General features: G+C 36.7%; 1 protein-coding gene across 5 annotated transcripts in view; it reads left to right on the top strand.

Annotated features, from left to right (window-relative positions):
- The window catches only part of LOC150089212 (MBT domain-containing protein 1-like), a 406,745-nt gene that overhangs the window by 23,529 nt on the left and 358,370 nt on the right, over positions 1-24,846 (top strand). For all 5 annotated transcript variants that reach the window (XM_090388417.1, XM_090388411.1, XM_090388400.1 and 2 more), the window contains exon 2: positions 23,346-23,469. The gene's annotated coding sequence lies outside the window, so the exon portion shown is untranslated. The remainder of the gene's footprint in view (positions 1-23,345; positions 23,470-24,846) is intronic.

Genomic DNA, 24,846 nt, shown 5'->3' with positions numbered 1-24,846 from the left:
AAGCATCCACTAATTTGCTGATTTACAGAAGCTGCTAGGATGATCCTCCTTCTATGCTTGAATATCTCTGCTGCAAAGTGCTGTAGCACACCTAAGTTCTTTTGTGATTGTACCAGGAGTTCTACTTGGTCAGGAGAAAATCCCGAAATTGCTGCCTGGATTTGTTGTCTATGGTCCTCTTAGATAGTACATTCAAAGAGTAGATGTGCCTAACTCTCGACAGACTGACAGAAACAGAGATTGGTATTTAGTTGTTATTTGTTTGTTTGTTATTTGGTTTTTAGGGGCATTAGCAACTAAGGCCATATTTCTCCGGGATATGCGATGGTCATTCCCTGACCTTTCCGCATCCTCCGTATTTGGTGGTGACGGGCTTGAACCCCGGTCTAATCAAGAAGCGTGTGCTACGCACTGTTGCTCCTTTCCACCTGGCTACGGAGGCGCCGGTATTTAGTAGACCTGGTTGAGGGACCCATGTCTAGTGACAAGAAAGGAGTTTTCCATGCTGAGGGAGAACCACTTGTTGGTTGCGAATGTGACATCCGGTATAAATGTTCTCGTAATGAGTCCTTTTGTGGCCATGTTTCATCTAGTCTGCCAAACATTGATTAGCTCATTATGGCAATGAGCCTTTTCCTGTTTGGTATCACTGTCCAGGTTGAGTTTGATATCTAGTATTTCAGTTGGGATTCTTTTCTTCAGGCGGTAGGCAAGTCCTCTATTGATGAGGAAGAGATCCAGGGAGATGTTTCCAGATATTACTTGCAATGCTGCTGCTGTTGACACTGTTCTACAAGCAAGATGGGTAGCAAGAATAATGCTTCTCTGGAAGCTTCTATCTTTGCATCCAGTTCCTTTGTGACTACATCATAGTATCCAATCAAATTGGTCAGACAAGACTTCCCCTTAACAAACCAATGCTGTGTCCGAGCTATAACTGAAGTCTTGTCTAGATGATCCTGCAATGCTTCTTTTACCAGTGCCTCCATTAATTTCTCTGGAAAAGAAGTTAAACTAACAGGTCTGTAATTACTTGTCACCCTTTGATGCTCCTTTGTGAATTGGGGTCACATTTGCACATCTCATCCATGGGCACCTCCCCTGAGTCCACGGAAGCTCTCATAATTATGGCTAAGGGCTTACTTCCTTTGCTGCCTCCTTTTATCTAACTGGATAGATCCTATCCACCTCAGGTGCCTTTCTTATGTTTATCTTCAACAATTTCTCCTCCAATTTGCTCTCAGTTATAACAAAATCATTTATCTCATTGCCAGAGTTTAATACATCTCTGGCATTCCTCTCCCTGAATAATTCTTCATGTGTGAATGTAGATAAAATACTCATTTAGTTTGTTAGCTACCTGAGCAGGATCATCAACAGTTGAACCATCGAATCAAGTGGACCAATTTGACTCATCCCCTTCCTTCTAGAGTTTACATAATTAAAGAACTCTTTACTGTTTTTCTTTGCATCCTTTGCTAAAGATTTCTCGTAATCTGCCCTTGCCTGCCTAACCTCCTTTGTGACTTGGTTACAGACCAGCTTATATCTATCATAGGCTTCTGTGTCATCTGTTAATTTATATGTATCCCATGCATTTTTTTTTCTTTGCCACATGTCTAATTATTTCATCTGACATCCATTTAGGCCTAAATCTTGAACAGCATTTCTTAGTTGGTATGAAAAGCCTAGTAGCTTCCAAGATTAATTCTTTGAATGCTTCCCATTTTGAATTTGCTGATGGTAACATGATCAGTTGGTCCCACTGTATAGAATTTAAATACTGTCTCAGACCACCATAGTCACCTTTACAAAAGCAAAAACCTTTCCCTTTCCCTTTACCCCCGATGGTAGTTACCTCTTTGAGTAAATCCAACTTCAGCACTCTGTTTTTCGTTTTACCACTCACTGCATGCAGTGGTAGATGGCTCTGTCTTCAGATTTCTCAGCTGTAGCTTTAATTCTAAGTTTTTGAGGCTGAAACTTGTACATGTTTATCTTTCTGACCTGCAAATGTTTAGTTTCTCCTCATATCACCATTCCTTTGTTATATTTTCCAGATGAGTTGCCAATTTTTGAACCCTCTCAGGAAGCTTAATGTCTTTCATTAGATGTGACGTCCAGACTTGATTACAGTATTCTGAATGTGGTTTCACCGTTGACTTTTATAATGGGGCTGCAATAAAATTTCATATCAATGAACTTCACAGGGGTGTATGAATGATTTCATTGTACAAAAATTTTGTTATAATAAATATTGCTCAAACTTATGATTAAATCATATTATTTATTCAAATAAATTCTTTTTTACCTTTCTAATACAATATAACATATATAGAGGTAGCAGTTTATTTTATTTAAAAACAACACAAAATGTAAATAAATAAATTCACTGCAGAATTAATTGATTTGAATAAGATTGTCATTTTGAAAGCATATTTACACTAAATTAAGCAAAATATAAAGTAAAATTTTAATAAACATGAACATGCACTAAAACATTTAGAGCAAGAAGTTTTAACTTTGTTATTTTTCACCTGTTAATACAAAATACAGTAATCTTCATTTTGTTTTCTTTAGATAAAATCAGTGATTATAGGTTGAACTAAAGTTATAAAACTTGACGTTTTAGATTGAACTTATAGCAATTCATCTGACCAAAGACATCATCTTGAATTATTATAACTAGGAAGAAGCTTCCTTACTTTTTGGATATTTGCAATTGCTTCTGTGATATCAGGTCATTTTTGGCTTCTTATCTCATTGTTATCATTAATTTCTTTGGGATTTGCACCATCTCATGGTTTCAATGATTTTGCTATGTTAAGCTCATGCACAATGAGTAAACTGTCAATTTTTTCATATGTACTCCTTAAAACCCGTATTATTATTATTATTATTATTATTATTATTATTAGCTATATGGTGCAAGGAAGCCCGAGGCTTATGCTGCACCAGCCAAAAAAAAAAAAAAAAAAAATTCTCGAGTTACCCTGAGAGAGAGAGAGTCAAAAAGTAGAAGGGAATCACCAAGAAAGAGAAGTATGATGATATCCAGTTCAGGACCCTGGGTGTGCCAAGCCCATACTCACCAGATGTGAGCCCCTGGTCTTGCAGGGTTTTAAGGAGTACATGTGAAATTCCACAGCAACAACTGATTTCCATAGTTTTGTGATTTCAATATCAGATTCAATTTGTTGTTCAATGAAACTGCTGGACACTTCTACTGGAATGTTTTTTTTTTTTTTTTTTTTCAACATTTCATAGTTGGTTTTTTAACTGAAGATCAAGCTCCAGAAATCATATCAGTTGCATGCTTTATGTTAATTTTATCCTTTTTACGGACATTGTAACTAAGAAGAATTTCTTTCAGAATGCAACTTTACATTAATGAACTTTACATTATGAATTATGCCTAGATTCAATTATTGTAAAATGGTAAATTAAGTCGTAGATAGGTAACTCATATATTTGCCAGATGTACAGTTGTTGAAGGGAATTAAAATGTAGCATTTGAATTTTTCATATTTTCATCAATCTTTATTAACCACTCAGTAAAAAAAAGCCTGGAGTCATCCATAGCTGTCGGTTAGCTTGGCATTTGCAAGGGAAGGAAAGAATAAGAATTTTTTTGAAACGATGAAGATTAATTGTCTTATGAATAAAGGCTTCATTGTTTCAGTTCCTAATGAATTACAATAAAAAAAAAAGTGGAGTCAGTTGTTCTTTCAATTTGTTTTTGATGAGAAATATCCTTGGAGTCCCTGAACCGAGTAAATCTGATCACTCACGAAAAATGTGACATGAAAGTGATGACAAATGCAGCTTCAGCAAGAGGCGAATTATCGTAACTTGTATTGTTGCATACCTACTACTATGATTGTGATACTGCAATCCGACTTCCTGCAGCTGCCATTTGATTGTACCCATTCAAATGAGTAATTAGACTATTGGCATGGATTTTGCCAAGGATATTTCACATAAAACCATCTAATGCAAGTGCTTGGCATACACACAATTTTTATTTTTTTTCCTGCAAAGATTACTTGTGCAATTCAACAGCAGCTGATGAAACATTAGCATTAGTAGAGGCATATAATGCAAGAAAGCAAGCTTATGCAGCATCAGCCAAAAAAAAAAAAAAAAAAAACCTCCCATTTCACCCCTCCATTCATTTCAAATGCCTGTCCAGCTCAGCCTTAAATTTATTTAGGCTATCAACTTCCACAACAAAAGATGGAATTCTGTTCCACCAATCAGCTACCTACTGGCTAAAGGCAAATTTCTGTACATCTATTCTACAACTGTCTTTCCTCAATTTGAAACTGTGCCTGCTCAGGTTCTTAATCTGAGCAAGAGGAAGAATTCCATCAGCATTCAGCTTGCTCAGCCCATTCAAGGCCTTATACACCTCAATCAGATCACCTCGCAGGTGCCTACTCTCCAGGCACTGCAATTTGCAGAACTTAAGCCTTTCTTCATAAGAGCACCCCGTTGTTCTCCTCACCAATCTTGTTGCCCTTCTCTGTACTCATTCTAGCAACTCTACAACCTTCCTAAAATGAGGCTTCCAGACTTGTATGCAGTACTTAGGGTGTGGCCTGACCATTGCTTTATACAAGGGGTAATCACCTCCTTATCCCTGCTTGCAAAATTATTGTATATCAGTGGTTTTCAACTGGGGTGTCGCAACAAAATTCCAGGGGTGCCATGTAATTTGGGTTCAAATTACTTAATTTTTTTTTTTTTTTTTTTTTTTTTTTTGAAATTTATAAATTTATTTCATTAGAAAAAGGTGTACGATATCCATTGTACTGTATCTTTTTAATTTTGTGATGATCTATAATTGAAGGTTATTTAGTACCTGTATATAAAGAATAAAATTATTATATAAGTATATTATAAGATTTCTATAATTTTTAGTAATTTATATAAGTATATATAATTTGTATTATGAATTGTAATTTTGTTTACTATTATATTATTATAATAACTATCATATAACATATTTTTTTAAATATTACACACACACACACCTTATTAAAAGGTCAAAAACCACTGTGTTAGCTATTTCTTTTGGCCTAGGGGCACCGTAAAAAATTACTGGGAAACTAAGGGTGCCGTGAACAGAGAAAGTTTGGGAACCTGTGTTGTATATCATTGACATGACCTACTCTGGCAGCCTGTCTGCACTGCTCAAAAAACTTCATATCTGACTGCACAATTACCCCCATGTCTCTTTCATCCTCCACTATCCTGAGTGTAACAACACACAGTTGGTACATTTCTCTGGGGTTACTGCTATTTATATGCAGTACTTTTTATTTGTCAATGTTAAACTTCAGTTGCCACTTCTCAGCCCATCTGACTAACTTTTCCAGATCCTTTTGCAGCACATACTGTCATTGCTGTTATTAACAATCCTCCCAACCTTTGTATCATCTGAAAACTTGGATATTAAGCTTGATATACCTTCATCAATATCATTGATAAATATACAAAACAACAATGGGCCCAACACCGAACCCTGGGGGACACCACTAATAACATTAGTTCATGAAGAGCAGTATCCATTGATTACCGCTTTCTGTCTTCTCCCAGTCAACTATCCATTTATCCATTGTAGCAACTTACCCTTAATTCCATACTGCTCCAATTTGTACAGTAGTCTGCCTTGTCCAACAGTATCAAAAGCTTTCCTGAAATCGAAGTATATGATATCAAAATTATTTTTTGCATCCAGTTCCTTTGTGACCACGTCATAGTACCCAATCAAAATTGGTCAGAAAAGACACCCTTAGCAAATCCATGCTGTGTCTGAATTATTACTGCTGTCTTGTCTAGATGAACTTGCAGTGCTTCTCTAACCAGTGACTCCATTATTTTCCCTGGAACAGAAGTGAAACTAACAGGTCTGTAATTACTTGTGTCACACTTTCATCCCACTATTGTGAATTGGGGACACATTTGTACAACTCCAGTCTGCTAGGACCTCCCCTGAGTATAGTGATGCTCTCATAATTATGGCTAAAGATTTGCTTACTTCCTTTAATATAACTGAATAGGTCCCCCCCCCCCCAGTGCCTTTCTCATGTTTAACTTCAAAAATTCCTCTTCCCCACTTTGCTCTTAGTTATTACAAAATCATTAACTCTCTGTTAGAGTTTGATAAATGTCTGGCCCTCTCCTCCTTGAATGACTCCTCATGTGAATGTAGATGCAAAATACCCATTTAGTTTAGCAGATAACTTAGAATGACCATCTACAGTCAAACCATTGATATCAAATGGACCAATCTGATTCATCCCCATCCTTTTAGAATTTATGTAAGTAAAGAAGTCTTTGCTGTTTTTCTTTGCATCCGTTGCCAAATATTTCTCATAATCTGCCTTCACTTGCCTAACCTACTTTGTGACTCGATTACAGAACAACTTATTTGTACCCTGGTCTTCTGATAATTTATATGCATCCAATGCATTTTTCTTCCCTGCCATGAGTCTCATTAGTTCAACTGACCCATTTGGGCCTAAACCTAGAACAGTATTTCTTAGTTGGAACAAAAAGCCTAGTAGCTTCCAAGATTACTTCCTTGAATGCTTCTCATTTAGAATTCACCATTGGTAACATCATCAATTGATCCCACTGTATAGAAGTTAAAAAAATCTCTGAGACCACTGTAGTCACCTTTATGAAAGCAAAAACTCTTCCCTTAACCTCTGTTGGTAGTTACATCTTTAAGTAAATCCCACATTAGTATACTGTGATCACTGCCACCTAGTGGTTTCTTTATCTGTAAATTCTTAATGCACGAATAATCACTGCTTATTTAGAGTGTTACTCCCTCTGGTTGCCACTCTAACATGCTGCTGTAGAAAACAATCATCCAATAAATCCACAAAAGCCTAGCTAGTGTGCGAATGACCAATCCACAAGTTACAGTCAATATCTGGGAAGTTAAAATCCCCCATTATTAGACACTGATTTACTGGCCCACTCTATTTCTCTGTATAATTGTTCATTGTACCCATCAGAATTATTTGTCCTATAACAAACTCCTACCCTAATTTTTCTTTTCCAGTGCTCATGTCACACCAAACTGACTCAATATTGCACTGTCCATCTATGTCAACTGGATGCACTTCCTTCGATTTAATGTGTTTCTTAACTAACAGCATAACCCCTCCTCCCTCCCTTCCTATCCTGGCTATCCTTTCTGTATACATTGTACTCTTCAAATTCCAATTCTGCCAACCCTATATCTGTATGACACCACGTCTCTGTTATCCCAACAATATCCACCTTTGATGTCTTGAACAGCACTTCAAATTCATCGAATTTATTTACTATATTCCTAGCATTGGTGTACATGCAAGTATACATGCACCTGTTCTTAATCTTAGTTACTCTAACACAGCCCATGTATTTTCTTGTTTCATGATGCCCAGCACTTCCTGAAATCCCCAGCAACTTGCTTTTCAGGCTGCTGCTCATTCCAATAGAAGCAGACCAAAAATCATTTCCATCTCTGGCTGCAGCTACTGTTAATCTATTAGTCTGTGAATCCTCCCAAGCTAGCAGTTTTCTGACGCACCTAACATTGCCTCGATAGCATCAGCAAATATTCTGATGCTTTTATTTGAAAAAAAGATACTCAAAAAGTAATTTTTTGGAGTATCTAGCACATGACATTTTATAGATTGCAGTGTTTGTTTATTTCTTCATTTATTTAATAATTATTGAAATGTTGGGTTTTTTGGCCACAAAAGTACTGATTAGTTTTAATGAAAAAAAAAAAAAAGTTTGTTAATTATACCTAAATTTTCAAAAAAAAATATTGATAACATACAAAACAGTTAATCTCTACCAAAATATGGAGTTGCTGGTTAAATAGGTAATGGAGGACCATATAGATGGGAATGCAGTCATACTGCAGTCAGCATGGATTTGTTAAGGAGTGATCTTGTCTGACCAGTCTGATTGGTTACTATGATGTAGTTATGAACAAAGAACTGGATGCCAAAATACTTTGGGCATCATATACAGTACTTTGATTTCAGAAAAACATTTGACACTGTTTTTCATAAAAGGCTGTGGACGGTTGGAACAGTGTATCATTGTGGACAAGTTAATGCTACAGATAAAGGTATAATTGAGTGGGAGAAGACAGAGTGGATATCAACAGGCACTTCTCTTTTTTGGACTACTGTTATTAGTGGAATCTCCCATGGTTCGGTGTTGAATCCATTATTGTCAGTATTTAGTCTTAGTAACAGCAAGTGATGCAAGAAACAAGGCTTGTAGATCATCAGGAAAAAAAAAAAAAAGAAAAGAAAAGGAAAAGGAAACCCTCACTCGTCTATCCCTTCCAAGAATTTGTCTAGTTCTTCCTTTCAAACTAACCACTTCCACCCCAACAGAGGAAGTTTGTTTTTAGAGTCAACCACCTGAAGGCAAACTCTTGCGCATCAATCTTACAACCATCCCTCCTCAATTTGAATTTATTCCCCCTGATTGTGTGTAGTTTTAGCAAGAGGAAGAATGCCATCAACATTGAGTGTACTCAACCCATTCTAGGCATTAAACACCTCAATCAGATCTCCTCAAAGGGTGCTTAGTCTTCAGATGTTGTAATTTGCAGAACTGAAGTCTTGGTAAGAGCACCCTTTTGTTCCCTTCACCATTCTCATTGTCCTCCTCTGCACACATTTCAGCAGATCTACAACCTTTCCTAAAATGAGTTTGCCAGACTTGTATACAGTACTCAAGATGCAGCCAACTATGGCCATTTACAAAGAGATAAACACCTCCTTATCCCTGCTAGCAAAGTTTCTGCAAAGTTCCCCGAGGTGTTTTTATTTTCCACTACACACATAGTATGTTAATCTGGGATTACTTCTACCCATATGCATTTGTCATTGTAAAACTTCAACTGCCATTTTCAGCCCATCTGCCTAATTTCTCTAGGTCTTGTTGCAGTATCATACCCTGATTGCTGTCATACCTTTGTATCATTTGCGAACTTGGACATTAGACCTGATATACCTTCATCAATATCATTAATAAATATTGAAAACAGCAGTGGGCACTGAACCTTGGAGTATTCCACTAATAACATTAGTCCTTGAAGAGCAGTGCCCATTAATAACTTCTCTCTCTCTTCCCCCAGTCAACCATCTCTTTATCCATACCAGTAACTTGCCCTTAATGCCACATTGTTCTTGTTTGTAAAGCAGGCTTTTATTTGCAACAACATTAATAGTCTTCCTGAAATCTAAGTATATCATAAAAATTCAGTTTTTTTATTACTGCATCATAGTATCCATTCAGATTGGTCAGACAAGACCACCCCTTAACAAATCCATGCTGTGATTGTAGTATAATTGCATTCTGTCTAGATGGTCCTGCATTACTTCTTTAGCCAGTGACTCCATTATTTACCCTGGAACAGACATTAAGCTAACAGCCCTGCAGTTACTCATGTCACCTTTTGATCCCTCTTTGTGAATTGGGGATACATTCACGCATCTCCTGTACATATGGGGCTGGAGATGTGCAAATATATCCTCTGAATCCAAGAATGCTTTCATAATTATGGCTGAGTTTGCTTACCTCCTTTGCTGCCTCCCTTAATATAATTGGATTTAATATAATTTATCCCTTAATATAATATATCTTCCGCTTTCCTTTCAGTCAAGGCTACCACTAGCTTGTATAGCACTTTTGAGCAAATTAGAAAAAAAGGCACCTCTTCCTCAAATAACTTTTTTTTTTTTTTTTTTTTTTAATTTAGTATATTATTTATTTCTCAGTAATAATAATTGTAACAATCAAAGTAATTCTGTACAAATTATACAAATCAAATTATTGGACATAATATAAAATTCAAATTTTAATCATAACAATTAGGAACTCAAAGTGACAAGGATATATTAATTTGTTATTAGCTATATAATATCAGCCCTGCAGTTACTCATGTCACCTTTTGATCCCTCTTTGTGAATTACACCACAGTTTACCCATAAATTTGAACTACGTTTGTAGTGTAAAGGCATCGTTGTGAAGGCACCCACGATATGAGATACAATTAAAAGGATGCCTTTACTCTACATATGTAGTTCAAATTTTTGGGTAAACTATACTTTTTATAGTTAATTACCTAAACCCATAAGAAATTATGCCTTGTGCATTTCATCTTCTAATGCATTGTTATTACCTACACCATTTGGCATCTGTCATATATTGTGTAAATAACTTCGCAATTGCGATGGTATGTTGCATTACCAGGGTACCCATCCACCCACTGATGATGATGAAGCCCATTAGCTTCGAAATGATCGTCTGGGTGGCAGTATCCACTGAAAATAAATAACAGTAGTCTTCTCTACCAGAGAAGCGTTATTTATTTGAAGTAGTGCAATACCAGCTATCTCGTTGTGAAGGCACCCACAATATGAGACACAATTAAAATGATGCCTATACACTACATATGTAGTTCAAATTTATGAGTAAACTATGGTGTATCTACACCGATATTATATAATTAATTTGTTATAAAATATTTACACATTTTGCTTTCATGGAAACAAAATTCTTTTTAGCATTAGCATTAGTAGAGGCATTTGATGCAAGAAAGCAAGCTTATGCAGCATCAGCCAAAAAAAAAAAAAAAAAAAAAAAACCACTTCAACCCTCTGTTCGTTCAAAATACCTGTCCAGCTGAGCCTTAAACTTATTTAGGCTATCAACCTCCACCACAAGGGATGGGAGTCTGTTCCACCAACCAACCACCCGCTGGCTAAAGGCAAATTTCCGCACGTCTATCCTACATCTGTCTTTCCTCAATTTGAATTTATGCCCTCTCAGGTGATTTTTCTGAGCTAGAGGAAGAATCCCATCAGCATTGAGCATGCTTAAACCATTCAAGGCTTTCATCATCATCATCATCAGCCATTTTCAATCCACTGCAGGATGAAGGCCTCTCCAGCAACTTTCCAGTTCCTTCTGTTTTGAGCACTGGCCATCCATTTACTACTCAAAAACTCATGAATTTCATCTATCCATCTCCGCCTTTGTCTTCCAGGTTTTCTTCTAGCTTCTCTTGGGTACCATTCTGTTATTTTCTTAGTCCATCTGTCATCATGTCTTCGAGCTATGTGTCCTGCCCAAGACCATTTTAGTTCTTTAGTTTTGATAAGAATGTCCTTTACTTGAGTTTGCTGCCTAATCCATGTGTTTCTCTTCTTATCTAACAGTCTGATTCCCAATATAATTCGTTCCATTCTTCGCTGTGTAGTTCTTAGCTTCTCTTCCATTCTTTTGGTGAGTGCCCAAGTTTCACTTCCATAAGTCATGGTGGGGAGTATACATTGATTCATTATTTTACGTTTCAGACAAACTGGGATATTGCTCTTCAGTATGTGACTATATTTCCTGAATGCTGTCCATCCAAAATTTATTCTTCTCTTGACTTCCAGCCATTTATCATTATTACAGCTAATAACTTGTCCCAGATAAGTATATGACTCCACCTTTTCAACTCCTTCAATCATTATTTCCCTTTCCGTGGCATACTTGTTCATCATTACTTTTGTTTTAGCCATATTCATCTTTAGTCCAAAATCCTTACTAACTGTGAATAACTGATTTAGATTTTCCTCTAATTCTTTGGGATCGTGGCTTATGACCACAATGTCATCTGCAAATCGTAAATGGTTTAGGTACTCTCCGTTCACATTGACTCCTTTCTGCGACCAGTCTAATCTTCTGAAAGCTTCCTCAAGGGCAGCAGTAAACAGCTTCGGAGATATTGTCTCCTTGTCGAACTCCTTTCTCGATTTTAAATTTCCTACTGTCTTTGTCTAGTCTAATAAAGGATGTAGCACTCTCATATATTTTCTTCAAAATCATAATATATGGAGTATCTATGCCTTGTCTTTCCAGTGCCCGAAACATTGCCTTATGCTGTATGGAGTCAAATGCCTTTTCATAATCCACAAATGCCAGGCATAATGGTGTTTTATATTCATTTGCTTTCTCCATTAGCTGTGATATTACGTGAAGGTGATCCATAGTTGAGAATCCTGTCCTAAAGCCAGCTTGCTCTTTCGGTTGATTCTCATCAAGTATTCTTTCTAATCTGTTAGTAATGACCCTTGTGAACAACTTGTAGATATGGGATAACAAGCTAATTGGTCTATAATTTCCAATTTCTGATTTATCTCCTTTCTTATGCAGCAAAACTATGATTGCATTATTCCACTGCTTAGGCATCGCACCTTTTCTAATGCACCTTTTCTTAGGCATCGCACCTTTTCTTTTTGTGAAGAGCCTTGCCAGTTTTTGTGTTATGTCTCTTCCTCCCAATTTTAACAACTCTACAGTAACTTCATCTTCCCCCGGGGCTTTCCGATTCTTCATTTTCTTCAATGCATGTTCTACCTCATCAGGAAGAATATCGGGTATGTCGTATGTGTTGCTACTTTGCAATCCATCTTCCCCACTGCTGGTATCATTCCCTCGCTCCTTGTATAATTCTCTATAGTAGTCTTCTGCTATTTGAATTATGCCTTCTCTGCTGTTTATAAGTACACCATCGCTATTCTTCAGTTTCAGTACCATTTGTCTTTCTGTATTACTGCTCATGGCTGCTGATTTAAATCCTTTGTTTTCCCTTAATGCTTGTTCTACTTTTCTTGTGTTAAATCTTCTTATGTCCTCTCTGAGTCTCTTTCTAATGGCTTTGCATAACTCAGTATACTCAATTTTCTCCCTGTCAGTGTTTTTCTTGCTCTTCATTTGTCGTCTTTGGTTCATCATGACAAGTGTTTCTTGACTAATTTTTTCTTCTTTGGATTTCTGTTTCCCTATAGGTTTCTTGGGCTTTATCACTTTCAAAAAGTTGTAATATTCCTCGTCGATATCTTGGTCCTCAGCAGTCTGCAGAAGCTCATACTTGTTCTTAAGTTCCAGTACATACTGCTCTTTCTCCTCCTCTGTTATTTCAAAGACCTTTGTATTATTTACTCGAGTCAGTTTTTTCCTTTCCTTTCCTACATCTATATCAAGTGTACATCTTACCATTCTGTGATCACTTCCAACATTTACCTTATTCAGAATGGTAACATCAGTCACAATATATCTTCTGTTAGTGAGGATGAAGTCGATTTCATTAGTTGTTAATCCATTTGGACTCTTCCATGTCCACTTTCTGTTCACCCTTTTCTTGAAAAAAGTGTTCATTACTGACATTCCTTGAGATTCTGCAAATTGCACAAGTCTTTCACCTCTTTTATTTCTTTCACCAATTCCAAAATTTCCTATAGTTCCTCTTTCTGCGCTGTTTTGCCTTTTTCCAACCTTAGCATTGAAGTCACCCATAGTAATAGTGTAGTGGGTTTTCTGCTCATCTAGAAGACTCTCAATTTCAGTGTACATTTCTTCAACCTCTTCATCATCATGGCTCGATGTTGGTGCATAAATCATTATAATCTTTAGCTTGTACCTCTTAGAAATCTTGAGTATTAGTCTTGACACCCTTGGTGATGTACTTTTGAATTCCAAAATGTTGTTTTTAAAATCTTTATGGACCAGAAACCCAACTCCACCTTCACTCCTTTCACTGTTTCCATTGGTGTACAGCAGATTTCCACTTGATAAACTTATAAGTGATTCATTTCTTCTTCTTGTTTCAGCCAAACCGATGATATTCCAATTCACATTTTCTAATTCCTTTTCCAGCTCTAATATCCTGTCTTCACCGATGAGTGATCGTACGTTATAACAGGCCAAGTTCAATTTCCGTGCATGGCAGCCTGGTCGTACCCAGAGATTCTTAGCACCCTCTGCTTCCACTCTGATCCTCTCGCTGCCGTAAGAGGGAGAGTGAAAGCTGCTGGGGACTGAGGGCCATTTGTATTGTTGTGCTCTCATTGCTGGAGGGTTTGGTCTTTTCCTCTTCACGCTGACCAGGCGTCTTGAAGAGAACCACTCTACACGTTCGTTGCCACCTAAGTGACGTAACGGGGCTTACCATCGAGAAGGTGTGCATGAGTGGATTTCAGGGAGGCAGGCCAACCGGACTTCTCCTAAATCTTCTGTAATAGAGAGATATTGGATCCATCAGTGTTTTAGGCTGAGTGTCTGATAACACACAGGATACCTGTTCCCCTCTAAGCCCCTTCAAGGCTTTATACACCTCTATCAGATCACCTCGCTGGTGCCTAGTCTCCAGACACTGTCATTTGCAAAACTTAAGCCTTTCTTCGTAAGAGCACCCCCTTTGTTCCATTCACTAATCTTGTTGCCCTTCTCTGTACTCGTTCCAGCAGCTCTACATCCTTCTTGAAATGAGGCCTCCAGACCTGTATACAGTACTCTAGGTGTGGCCTGACCATCGCCTTATACAATGGAATAATTACCTCCTTATCCCTGCTGGAAAAATTCCTGTATATCATTGACAATACTCCATGAGCTACTCTTGCAGCCCATCTGCACTGCTCAGAGAACTTCATATCTGCCTGCACAACCACCCCCAAGTCCCTTTGATTCTCTACCACTGTCAGTGTAGTACCACAGAGTTGATACGTTGCTCTGGGGTTGCTGTTTCCCATGTGTAGTACTTTACATTTGTCAATGTTAAACTTCATTTGCCACCTCTCAGCCCATCTGCTCAACCTTTCCAGATCCTGTTGCAGCAGCATAGTGTCAGTAGTGTCCTTGACAACCCTGCCAACCTTTGTATCGTCTGCAAACTTGGACATTAAGCCCGATATACCATCATCAATATCATTTATAAATACAGAAAACAATAATGGACCCAACACTGAGCCCTGAGGGACTCCACTAATAACATCAGTCCACGATGAGCAGTGTCCATTGATTACCACTCTCTGTCTTCTCCCCCTCAACCACCCCTTTATCCATTTGCCTCCAATGTCACACTGCTCCAATTTGTGTAGCAGTCTTCCATGTGCAACAGTATCAAAAGCCTTTCTAAGATCCAAGTATATAATATCAAAGTTATTCCCTGCATCCAGTTCTTTTGTGACTGCATCATATTATCCAATCAAGTTGGTCAGGCAAGACTTCCCCTTAACAAAACCATGCTGTGTCTGAGCTATAACCGAAGTCTTGTCTAAATGATCCTGCAGTGCTTCTTTCACCAGTGCCTCCATTACTTTTCCTGGAACAGAAGTTAAGCTCACAGGTCTATAATTACTTGTGTCAGCCTTTGATCCTCCTTTGTGAATTGGGGTCACATTTGCACATTTCCAGTCTATGGGTACCTCCCCTGAGTCCAAGGAAGCTCTCATAATTATGGCTAAGGGTTTGCTTACTTCCTTTGCTGCCTCCTTTAATATAACTGGATAGATCCCATCCACCCCGGGTGCCTTTCTTGTGCTTATCTTCAACAGTTTCTCCTCCACTTTACTCCCAGTTATTTCAGGATTCTGTAGCTTACTGCTAGAGTTGAATACACCTCTGGCATTCCCCTCACTGAATAACTCCTCATGTGTGAATGTCGATGCAAAATATTCATTTAGTTTGTTAGCTACCTGAGCAGGATCATCAACAGTTGACCCATCAATATCAAGTGGACCAATCTGATTCATCCCCTTCCTTCTAGAGTTTACATAAGTAAAGAACTCTTTGCTGTTTTTCTTTGCATCCCTTGCCAAGGATTTCTCGTAATCTGCCTTCGCCTGCCTAACCTCCTTTGTAACTTGGTTGCATATCAACTTGTATCTGTCATAGGCTTCTGTGTCATGTGTTAATTTGTATGTATCCCATGCATTTTTCTTCTCTGCCATATGCCTCATTAGTTCATCTGACATCCATTTTGGCCTAAACCTTGAACAATATTTCTTAGTTGGTATGTAAAGCCTAGTAGCTTCCAATATAAGTTCTTTGAATGCTTCCCATTTTGAATTTGCTGTTGGTAACATCATCAGTTGGTCCCACTGTATAGAATTTAAATACTGTCTCAGTCCATCGTAGTCGCCTTTACGGAAGCAATAACCCTTCCCTTTACCCCTAATGGTAGTTACCTCTTTGAGTAAATCCCACTTCAGCACACTGTGATCACTGCCACCTAGTGGTTAATTTATCTGCAGATTCTTAATGCATTTAGAATCACTGCTGATAATCAAATCAAGAGTATTACTCCCTCTAGTTGCCTCCTCCCGAACATGCTGATGTAGAAAACAATCATCCAATAAATCCACAAAAGCCCTGCTAGTGTGTGAGTAACCAGCCCCCAAATTCCAGTCAATATCTGGGAAATTAAAATCTCCCATTATTATAAGACACTCTGATTTACTGGCCCACTCTATTTCCCTGTACAGTTCCTTATTATACTCATCAGTCATTAGGCCTATAGCACACTCCTACTCTCAATTTTGATCTCCCAATGTTTATGTCACACCAAACTGACTCCACACTGCACTGTCCAGCAATTTCGACTGGCTTCACTTCCTTGGTTTTTATGTTTCTTAACTAATAGCATAACCCCTCCCCCCTTCCTATCCTGTCTATCCTTTCTGTAGACGTTGTACTCCCCAAATTGCAGTTCTGCATCCCTTATATCTGTGTGACACCACGTCTCTGATATCCCAACAATATCTGCCAAAAACTTTATGACAGTTTCAGTGCTTACTTGCTCCAATATTTAATTTTCTATAGAAACGGTTGCTAGATTTGACAGTCTTTCTTGTAACATTGTAGATCTTAATAGTTTTTAATCAGTTTTAATTTTGAGAAGCGATGTTTTCCACTCCCGACTGACATTGGTAAAGTTAAATATATCTGAAAGCCACAAAAATATTCAATATTTTTGTGGCTAAAATACTGCAATACTTTTTTCACATATATTAGGTTTTATAAAACAACTTAAGCTTTTTAGTTTCTCATGCATTGCTGTCCCATCAGTATCACATTCCTTAATGTTCATCAGTCAGTTTTACATAGTTGTAGTAGTTCACATTTATCGTAATTCTTCAAATTACATGTCATCTAGAACACTGAAAAGGCCATGATATCCTTTTAGTATTGTAAACCTTTCTTTTAAAGATGATATTGTTGTATTCAATACAGAAAAAAAAATTGATTTTGAAATTTAGTTTTGGGTCATGCCAAATCAGTACTAAGCAAATAAATTTAAAAGTGGGTATTTTCAAAAGTATACCTTTGGCTTGCATTCTAGAATCATCATAGACAATTTCTAAAAGAGCATTGCATATTGACTCTAATTGAGTTTTTAGTGACATGATGTCATCAGCTCAACTTTCTCATCGTGTATTCAACAGTGGTTTCAAATTTATGGTTGGTAAATGAGTTTTAAATAAACTCCATTTTTTTTTTTAAAGCCAAAAAAGTAGTTGTATAGTTCTTGAACAATATAAACAAATTCAGTGATGTCAAAGAGATTTTTGCTGCATCATTCACTGCCAAGTTTAAAAAATGCACAAAATAAGGAATATAGAATGCCCTAGAATTTTTTTCAAGGATCTCTTGCAATCCATTATGTTTTCCATGCTTGTGGCTTTGTCATATCCCTGGTCCCTCAAATTATTTTTGTCTAGATTCAGTTTTTGTAAGTAGTTTACTAAAAATGAATCTACTTGCTCCAATATTTAATTTTCTATAGAAACGGTTGCTAGACATGTCGTCTACTAGACAAAATCTCAAAAAATGTTCACATATAGAAATATTTGTATTTTGGAAATCCACAAATATAACTATAATTGTTATTTGTTCTACATGGCTTACATCAGTGGTTGTATCTAAAATAATCAAGTAATATTTAACATTTCTTATCTTATTCAAAATGATTTCATTCATCGCATCTGCTACAATTTTAATTATTTGGTTTTGTATTTCATCCCCTAAATAATTTTTAATATTATTTGATGTCGATGTTTGTATTCTGTGTAACTGTTCTGCCATAATGTTATCAAAATTTGCTATGGTTTCTGCCAAATGAATAAAATTCCCATTATCACGCTCATAAAATTTCTTGGCTGAGCCTCTGAATGTTATACATTGCCTCGCCAAAATCCAAATCATGTATATTATGTGTTCAACAACAGCACAGCAATATTTTTTCTCATTTTCTTATATAGTCTCTGTCCTGTAGCATCAATAGTTATATATATTTTTTTCAACTCAGATTTAAATTTTGAATACTTAACACTATTGTTGATGTGCATTTCACTTTCTTATGTTTTGTAAGAATATGTGATAAATGCTGCCAATCTTTGCACCCATTCTCATTCTTCAGTTGATTTGTGCTGTCTCCAAAGAATTTGTAATGTAGACAAAATACAGAATTCTTTGAGGTAGAATAAAGTAACCAGGATGTGGTGTTTTTTTTTTTTTTTTTTTTTTTTTTTTGCCATCTGGAAGAATTCATGTGTAATAAGTTTTCAAAAACTTCTTACATGTACTGTCTTTTAAAAAGTTAAAATTTCTTACTTGGGGTGGATAATTTTGAACAAGAATGTCCAATTGTTTAATATTCAAATTACATAGCCATATACCTGGATTGCCAGAAAGTACATTCAGTTTAATGGATTCTTCAGGGTTTTTCTCTTCCAGTTTTTCTTGAAATTCATCAATTATGGTTGGCATGGAGGTAGAAAGTAAATTCCCATTTTGCTCAATCAGTGACATATCTGTGCTACATTCTGCTAAAACTATAGCCCTGAAGTCTTCTGTTTTTTTTTTCCTGGCATTCCAACTATTTTCTCCAAAAATTTATTCAACGAATTAAATAATTTTCTCTCATTTTCTTCTCTAAGGGTTTTCTATTTTTGATTCCAATAATTTTTTGGATTTTATTTCCAATGTCTGAGGGTGAATAATATAATAGCTTTGTATTTTATCTTAGAATTTGTAACAATTTGAAATAATATGTATGTAACAAGCCTTATGTTAAAACCAATTAATTTTTGAACTGACTAAATTTTCATAACATATAAACTAATTGCTATAATATAATTAGCATATCATTATGTAGTAAGTAATCTTTAATTTATGTTTATGTAATACTTACTTTGTGGTTTATTAATGGTAAATGAACATTAGCATATATTAATAAATAATACAGATATACACTACCTAATGTTAAAAATATTGACTACTGTTAAAAACAAATATATATTGTTAGACTTAATTGTTCAAAATATATATAAAAATATTTGCTATTCATCTTTGTATTTTATAGTTAATGGTTATTCTTTATTTAAATATTAATTGTTGAAGTAGTAATGCTTATTGTTAATTCTCATAAATGAGGTCATCATCATCATCATCAGCCATTTTCAATCCACTGCAGGATGAAGGCCTCTCCAGCAACTTTCCAGTTCCTTCTGTTTTGAGCACTGGCCATCCATTTACTACTCAAAAACTCATGAATTTCATCTATCCATCTCCGCCTTTGTCTTCCAGGTTTTCTTCTAGCTCCTCTTGGGTACCATTCTGTTATTTTCTTAGTCCATCTGTCATCATGTCTTCTAGCTATATGTCCTGCCCAAGACCATTTTAGTTCTTTAGTTTTGATAAGAATGTCCTTTACTTGAGTTTGCTGCCTAATCCATGTGTTTCTCTTCTTATCTAACAGTCTGATTCCCAATATAATTCGTTCCATTCTTCGCTGTGTAGTTCTTAGCTTCTCTTCCATTCTTTTGGTGAGTGCCCAAGTTTCACTTCCATAAGTCATGGTGGGGAGTATACATTGGTTCATTATTTTACGTTTCAGACAAACTGGGATATTGCTCTTCAGTATGTGACTATATTTCCTGAATGCTATCCATCCAAAATTTATTCTTCTCTTGACTTCCAGCCATTTATCATTATTACAGCTAATAACTTGTCCCAGATAAGTATATGACTCCACCTTTTCAACTCCTTCAATCATTATTTCCCTTTCCGTGGCATACTTGTTCATCATTACTTTTGTTTTAGCCATATTCATCTTTAGTCCAAAATCCTTACTAACTGTGCATAACTGATTAAGATTTTCCTCTAATTCTTTGGGATCGTGGCTTATGACCACAATGTCATCTGCAAATTCGTAAATGGTTTAGGTACTCTCCGTTCACATTGACTCCTTTCTGCGACCAGTCTAATCTTCTGAAAGCTTCCTCAAGGGCAGCAGTAAACAGCTTCGGAGATATTGTGTCTCCTTGTCGGACTCCTTTCTCGATTTTAAATTTCCTACTGTCTTTGTCTAGTCTAATAAAGGATGTAGCACTCTCATATATTTTCTTCAAAATCATAATATATGGAGTATCTATGCCTTGTCTTTCCAGTGCCCCAAACATTGCCTTATGTTGTATGGAGTCAAATGCCTTTTCATAATCCACAAATGCCAGGCATAATGGTGTTTTATATTCATTTGCTTTCTCCATTAGCTGTGATATTACGTGAAGGTGATCCATAGTTGAGAATCCTGTCCTAAAGCCAGCTTGCTCTTTCGGTTGATTCTCATCAAGTATTCTTTCTAATCTGTTAGTAATGACCCTTGTGAACAACTTGTAGATATGGGATAACAAGCTAATTGGTCTATAATTTCCAATTTCTGATTTATCTCCTTTCTTATGCAGCAAAACTATGATTGCATTATTCCACTGCTTAGGCATCACACCTTTTCTAATGCACTTTGTGAAGAGCCTTGCCAGTTTTTGTGTTATGTCTCTTCCTCCCAATTTTAACAACTCTACAGTAACTTCATCTTCCCCCGGGGCTTTCCGATTCTTCATTTTCTTCAATGCATGTTCTACCTCATCAGGAAGAATACCGGGTATGTCGTATGTGTTGCTACTTTGCAATCCATCTTCCCCACTGCTGGTATCATTCCCTCGCTCCTTGTATAATTCTCTATAGTAGTCTTCTGCTGTTTGAATTATGCCTTCTCTGCTGTTTATAAGTACATCATCGCTATTCTTCAGTTTCAGTATCATTTGTCTTTCTGTATTACTGCTCATGGCTGCTGATTTAAATCCTTTGTTTTCCCTTAATGCTTGTTCTACTTTTCTTGTGTTAAATCTTCTTATGTCCTCTCTGAGTCTCTTTCTAATGGCTTTGCATAACTCAGTATACTCAATTTTCTCCCTGTCAGTGTTTTTCTTGCTCTTCATTTGTCGTCTTTGGTTCATCATGACAAGTGTTTCTTGACTAATTTTTTCTTCTTTGGATTTCTGTTTCCCTATAGGTTTCTTGGGCTTTATCACTTTCAGAAAGTTGTAATATTCCTCGTCGATATCTTGGTCCTGAGCAGTCTGCAGAAGCTCAAACTTGTTCTTAAGTTCCAGTACATACTGCTTTTTCTCCTCCTCTGTTATTTCAAAGACCTTTGTATTATTTACTCGAGTCAGTTTACTCGAGGTATTGTATCTAAACCTATTTAGTAAATTTTTATATAATTCCCATAAACCCAAAATCTTCAAAATAGTAAAGATATCTATGATGTGAATGGCACCCCTTGTGCAGTGCATAACCTGAACAACCATATCAGGTGGCCCTGCTTTCAGTTATCCCAAAATTATTTAGCTCCCCGTTAGTTTGATAAACTATGAACCCTTCCTTAAAGAATTCCTCATGTGTGAATGTAGGTGAAAAATATGTAATCAGTTTGTCAGCAATCTGAGCAGTCATCAACAGTTAAACCACTGACATTAAGAGGAGGCCCAATGTGATTTATTAATGATATTGATGAAGGCATATCAGGCTTAATGTCTAAGTTTGTGGATTATATGAAGGTTGGCACGGTTGTTAATGTCAGTAATCAGGGTGTGCTACTGCAATAAGACCTAGAAAAATTAGGCAGAGCTCAGAAGTAGCTTGTTTGTTATTTGGTTTTTTAGGAGCATTAGCAATTAAAGCCATATTATTCCGGGGATATGTGGTGGTCATTCCCTGACCTTTCCGCATCCTCCGTATTTGGTGGTCATGGGCTCAAACCCCGGTCTAATCAAGAAGTGTGTGCTACGCACTGCTGCCCCTGCCCACCTGGCTACGGAGGCGCCTGAGAAGTAGCAGTCGAAGTTTAACATTGAAAGTGCAAGGTACTGTATATTGGTAGCAGTAATCCCAGAATAACATACCACTCAGGATAATGGAGAATGAAAAAACCAAGTAATTGTGCATTTAGACATGAAGTTCTCTGGGCAGTGCAGATGGGCTGCTAAGACAGGTCATGGAATTTTGCTAGCAGTGATAAGGACATGATTATGTCTTTGTATGAGGCAATGGTTAGGCCACATCTTGAGTATTGCATACAGTTCTAGAGGCCTCATTTTTGCAAGGATGTGGAACTGTTGTAACTGCTACAGAGGAGGACAGTGAGATGTTGTTGTTGTTGTTATTTGGTTTTTAGGAGCATTAGCAACTAAGGCCATATTGCTCCTGGGATATGCGGTGGTCATTCCCCTACCTTTACCGCATTCTCCGTATTTGGTGGTGACCACCAAATAAGTTCGAGTCCGTCACGGACTCGAACCCTGGTTTAACCAAGAAGCGTGTACTACGCACTGCTGCTCCTGCCCACCTGGCTACGGAGGTGCCGACAGTGAGATGGGCAAGGGGAACAAAAGGGTGGTCTCACCATGAAAAAGTTTCAGTTCTGTAAGCATCTGGAGTAGCAGCTGGACTAAGCGCCTGTTGATGTGATCTGATTGAGATGTTTAAAGCTTTGAATGGATTAAGCAAGCTCACTGATGATGGTATTCTACCTCTTGGTCAGACTACACACACAAGAAGGCATAAATTCAAATTGAGGAAGGATGATGCATGATATATGTGTGGAAATTTTCCCTTAGCCAGTGGATAGTTGATTGCTGAAAAAATCTCATCTGTTGTTGTGGGTATTTTGAATAAATTCAAGACAAACTATTGAAGGGAATGGACAGGTGATGTGAGAAGTCTTTTTTTTATTTTTTTATTTTATTTGATTCTGTATAAGCTTGCCTTCTTGCATCATTTGCCACTTATACTAATACTGTTACAAATACTAATATTTAATGTTCATTTTATTTTTAATAAGTATTAATGATGATCTCTTATTAATAACAGTTACCATCAATAGTTTTGATGGATATATTTACAATGTATTAATTCCAAGAGAACCCAAGAATTCTGGGAAAATTGGAGGCCCTATTGCAAAACTCTTTGCAGTTAGGATCTGGAGTATACCTTGAGATTATATATATAATCGTGCTTTAAAATGAACTGCTAGTTTGTTAAAATTTTCAGTCTGTAAATATAATTGTTTATTTTTAGAACTTTTTAAAGGAATTAATTCTTATTAGTTATGTTTTTGCTAAATTGTGTATCACTTTTTCTTTTAGTGTGAATGGAATTGGAAAGAAACTGCACTCATGTTAGAAGTACTTTGTGCACAAATAGAAAAACAGGCGGCCATGTTTTTACATTTATTCTTTTGAGCAGTGCTTGGAGTTGGGGGGAAAATAGGTATTTATAAACACATTTATGTATAAGACAAGTTTGTTATATGAGAGTAGTTGTAGATTGATATTTTCATATTAAAACAAACAGTGCCTGTTAAAAGAAAAAATATAATGAACTATCTATTCTTTTTATACATTTATATTTCATTATAAGATCACCAAATTGATTTATAAATTATGTCTGTATCATAAATAAAATTTGTTGTCTTAACCTTTAACATTCTCAGGTATCGGCTGTGCCTGTTGCAAATGAGGGTTCATATACCACACTGGACATTTATGCAACTTCTGGAAGTTGGGACTTACTCTGAGTCTATTGTATTTCCACTGTGAGAGCATTGAGAATGTAATTACAATATGATTATATTCTCCACACTCTCAAATCACATTGTAATTATACTACAAAAACCTAGTTTGTTTTAGTTATGTATAGTTTCATGTACACTGAAAGGACAGAATTCATGGGATACCTGGTTCCTGGGCAACGTGACGCTGTCACCCCTCTATTAGTGGATGAACCCACCGCTTGGCAGGTATATAGGTACACTGCATTCACATAGACGTTAATTCGATGTCAATAAGAATGGAATAAAAGCTGAAAACTACACAGTGAAGAATGGAACAAATCATATTAGGAATCAGACTGTTGGATAAGAAGAGAAACACATGGATTCAGCAAACACAAGTGAAGGATGTTCTTATCAGAACTAAAATGGACCTGGGCAGGACATATAGCTCAAAGCAGTGATGACAGCTGGATCTTGAAAATAACAATAGTACTCAAGAGGAGCTACAAGAAAACCTCGAAGACAACAACAAAGATGGACTGATGAAATTCAAGAGTTTGTGGGTAGTAAATGGATGGCCATTTCACAAAACAGAAGGAACTGCAAAGCTGTTGGAAAGGCAGCAGGGGAAACATTCAGCAGGGGAAATTATATATATTGGATAATGAGATTTTGCACACATAAGAGGAAGTGATAAACAAATGATTACATTATTTACTTATATTCTTAACTTAAGGCAGCCATGAAGGGCCCCACCCCAACATTGATGGTGACAGACCTGACATGTAGTGTAATGAAACCATAATGCCAAGCCATTTGCCTTTGACACTTTCCATGCCCTTATGGTTCCTCTTCTTCTAACTAGCATTTATGTTTATTCTTTATGGTTACTTCTTTGACAAGTAGCTACAGTAAACTCCCTTCATGATACAAAACAGAAGGAACTTATAGTGCTATCCCATTTTTAGTGCCCTTCCTGTAAAGTGGAGTGGGGATATTCCTTTTTATTTTACAGGATATTCCTGTAAAATATCCTGTAAACTTGTAATGCTTTCCTGCCTATAGTGCTCTTTGGGGCTGATCCCTTCAAAAGT

The sequence above is a fragment of the Mastigoproctus giganteus genome, chromosome 2 (assembly GCF_048544385.1).
Source record: "Mastigoproctus giganteus isolate SK-2022 chromosome 2, ASM4854438v1, whole genome shotgun sequence".
Taxonomy (NCBI): domain Eukaryota; kingdom Metazoa; phylum Arthropoda; class Arachnida; order Uropygi; family Thelyphonidae; genus Mastigoproctus; species Mastigoproctus giganteus.
Note: the sequence above shows the minus strand (reverse complement) of the source record. Positions and strands in the feature narration are given on the sequence as shown.